At 43.8% G+C, this 3,779-nt stretch overlaps 1 non-coding gene across 1 annotated transcript; it reads right to left on the minus strand.

Moving 5' to 3' along the window:
• Window positions 1-3,370: 3,370 nt before the first annotated feature.
• LOC122903755 lies at window positions 3,371-3,505 on the minus strand. The gene has a single exon (XR_006383997.1). It is a non-coding gene; the product is annotated as a U4 spliceosomal RNA (small nuclear RNA).
• Between the last annotated feature and the right edge of the window lie 274 nt (window positions 3,506-3,779).

A 3,779-nucleotide genomic window follows, 5' to 3' on the forward strand; every position in this document is an offset into this window, starting at 1 on the left:
TCATCCTCTGTATTTTTCTTCTGTTGGGCATTCCTCCTCCTAGCCATTTTGGTGGGAGAAGACTGAACAGATGTAGCTGGATGTATCCACTCTGGTGCAGTCAAGGTGCACCCTGGAGCACTTCCTGATCTCCGTCTCAGAGAGAAGCCTCAGTCTGGGTGCAGAAGCTGAATAAATTCCCCCTTGGACGCTGGCAGTGCAGGTTCCAAGTTAAAGACCCTGGGGGCGCAGGATCTTTTGCTCGTCCCCAAAGCCAAGGAAGTAGCGGCTGTTTGGGGGCTCCTGACCGCCAGAGAGGTTCCAAGCAGGGATCGCACACTGAGATTTTGCTGCCGGCCCAGGCTGGGAGTGCTGGCTTGCGCGCACCTCTTTTCAGAGGCGGCTGTGGGTCGGGCGCGCGTCTGGGGCACTGAGAACGGGGCGCTGGTCCGTATGCCTCAGGCTGGGCTTTTGCGCGCCTCTGTCCGGGGAAGAGTTTCGCGCGCGCGCGGCTTAGACTTTGAAACAATGGCACGGGTCAAGAAGCGCCCCCGGGCCTTAGAAACCCCGGAGAGCTGGAGGGACGTGCGCGCGCATCTCAAGCTTTGTGGTAGGGCTAGCGCGCGTTCTGCAGACCGGCGCAGCTCCCATCCCCTCACAGGAGCCGGAACCCCCGCGCTCTGGGGCGCGCTGGTGGCTTAGGGACCAGGAGCCGGTGTCTCCGCCGCACTCTCTCTGCCTCCGCTCCGGGGAGGCTGTCTGGGACCGGGGACTTAAGCCCCTGTCCCTAGTGGCCCCGATTCCCACAATTTGCCCCCGCGATCCTTTGCTCTTTTGGAGTGCTTTCAACCAGTCTCCAAGTTAATGCTGGTCCCCAGACGTAGGGCACTCTCGCTCGTATTGGGGTATTTCTTTTGTACCGGTCGCCTCTGGTGGCTCCCGCCCCCTTTTGTTTATCTTCTGATATCAGTCCACTGTTCCCATTCCGCTTTACCTGCTCACTGGCGTCTTCTGCCCCTGTAGAGATCCAGACGTGTATAATTCTGATCTCAGGCTGATTTCATGGGTGATCGGAGTTCTTTGGTAGGTAATCAGCTCACTTTGGGGTACCATCTGAAAAGACGCCTCTTCCTAGTACCCCGCCATCTTGCCCCCCCAGCAATATATACTTTTAATGCCATTCCGATCAAAATTCCACTGGCATTCTTCAAAGAGGTGGAGAAAATAATCCTAAAATTTGTATGGAATCAGAAGAGACCCCGAATCGCTAAAGAAATGCTGAAAAACAAAAATAAAGCTGGCGGCATCACCTTACCCGATTTCAAGCTTTATTACAAAGCTGTGATCACCAAGACAGCATGGTACTGGCAAAAAAAGAGACACATAGACCGGTGGAACAGAGTAGAGAGCCCTGATATGGACCCTCAACTCTATGGTCAATTAATCTTCGACAAAACAGGAAAAAATATACAGGGGAAAAAAGACAGTCTCTTCAATAAATGGTGCTGGGAAAACTGGACAGCTATATGTAGAACAATGAAACTCGACCATTCTCTTACACCGTACACAAAGATAAAGTCAAAATGGATAAAAGACCTCAACGTGAGACAGGAATCTATCAGAATCTTAGAGGAGAACATAGGCAGTAATCTCTTTGATATCAGCCACAGCAACTTCTTTCAAGATACGTCTCCAAAGGCAAAGGAAACAAAAGCGAAAATAAATTTCTGGGACTTCATCAAAATCAAAAGCTTCTGCACAGCAAAGGAAACAGTCAACAAAACAAAGAGGCAACCCACGGAATGGGAGAAGATATTTGCAAATGACAGTACAGACAAAAGTTTGATATCCAGGATCTATAATGAACTCCTCAAACTCAACCCACACGAAACAGACAAACATCAAAAAATGGGCAGAAGATATGAACAGACACTTCTCCAATCAAGACATACAAATGGCTATCAGACACATGAAAAAATGCTCATCATCATTAGCCCTCAGGGAGATTCAAATTAAAACCACATTGAGATATCACCTTACACCAGTTAGAATGGCCAAAATTAACAAAACAGGAAACAACATGTGTTCTAAAGGATGTGGAGAAAGGGGAACCCTCTTACACTGTTGGTGGGAATGCAAGTTGGTGCAGCCTCTTTGGAGAACAGTGTGGAGATTCCTCAAGAAATTAAAAATAGAGCTTCCCTATGACCCTGCAATTGCACTCCTGGGTATTTACCCCAAAGATACAGATGTCGTGAAAAGAAGGGCCATCTGTACCCCAATGTTTATAGAAGCAATGGCCACAGTCGCCAAACTATGGAAAGAACCAAGATGCCCTTCAACGGATGAATGGGTAAGGAAGATGTGGTCCATATACACTATGGAGTATTATGCCTCCATCAGAAAGGATGAATATCCAACTTTTGTAGCAACATGGACGGGACTGGAAGAGATTATGCTGAGTGAAATCAGTCAAGCAGAGAGAGTCAATTATCATATGGTTTCACTCATTTGTGGAGCATAACCAATAGCATGGAGGACAAGGGGCGTTAGAGAGGAGTAGGGAATTTGGGTAAATGGGAAGGGGAGGTGAACCATGAGAGACTATGGACTCTGAAAAACAGTCTGAGGGGTTTGAAGTGGCGGGGGGTTGGGAGGTTGGGGTACCAGGTGGTGGGTATTATAGAGGGCACAGCTTGCATGGAGCACTGGGTGTGGTGAAAAAATAATGAATTCTGTTTTTCTGAAAATAAATAAATTGGGGGAAAATATCATTATTTACTTTAATTTTAATGATGTGGTATTCAAAATAAATGGAGCACATACCATTGATCCACCGAGCTTCTGGGTCATGAAGCACAAAGTCTCTCCTGAAGAGGTCTTCTAAAGACAATCTAGTTTCTGATGATTTTGTGACTTCATCTAAAATGAAGCAAATCTGAGATTAGACATTTATCTCGTGTTAGTTAATCATAATATGGAGTTTGGCATTTGAAACTTTTCATTTCATGAAGTTATTCAAAATTTTAAGTTGTTTTAAATATTAGATCTGTCTTCATCTAGCACCAATTTAATAGATCGATCCCTTGTTAGGTAGTGATATAATATAAAAGAAGTTAAGAGTTCCTGTTTTGCATTGTGCCCACACATTTTTTTAGAGTTTAATCATAATCCAGCTCATTACTTTCTAAAATGACTTTGGCATATTCTCCTAAAGCTAAATTTGTATTTTCATTGTAAACACCAAAGATGAGAGAGTTGAGGGTCCTTGATATAAACAATAAGGAAAACTTCCCAACTCAGAAGGAAGTTCACCAAATAACAGAATGAATACCAAGTTCCACCAAATAATTACCACCAAATACTAAATAGATTGAGAAGTTAAACACAAAAATTCAAATACAATTCAAGAATATTAATAAAAAGTATACGTTTATGTAAGCCCCTGACACAAAAACTATTTAATTAGCAATAATCGCCCCTCGGATAAACCTCATTGGCTACGATACTGCCACTGTGCAAAGCTATAAAAACTATTTAAACTCCCCTTTTTAGTTCAAGAGTCTAAGAAATGGAAAGATAATATGGCTGAAGAACCCAAATCTGGCATAAGAAACGTGTTTTTGATACAAGAGGCTATAACAAGTTAGCAGTATTTCATTTTCTCCTCAATAGCATTTTTATTTACTGTATAAAATCATCTTTGTTACTTTTCAGCAGTGACCTTCACTCTGGCTGAAAATAAAATGTCAAAGATATATACTAACCTCATTAGATATTGTTTTTTAAAGGTTCAGCAC

The sequence above is a fragment of the Neovison vison genome, chromosome 3 (assembly GCF_020171115.1).
Source record: "Neovison vison isolate M4711 chromosome 3, ASM_NN_V1, whole genome shotgun sequence".
Lineage (NCBI taxonomy): Eukaryota > Metazoa > Chordata > Mammalia > Carnivora > Mustelidae > Neogale > Neogale vison.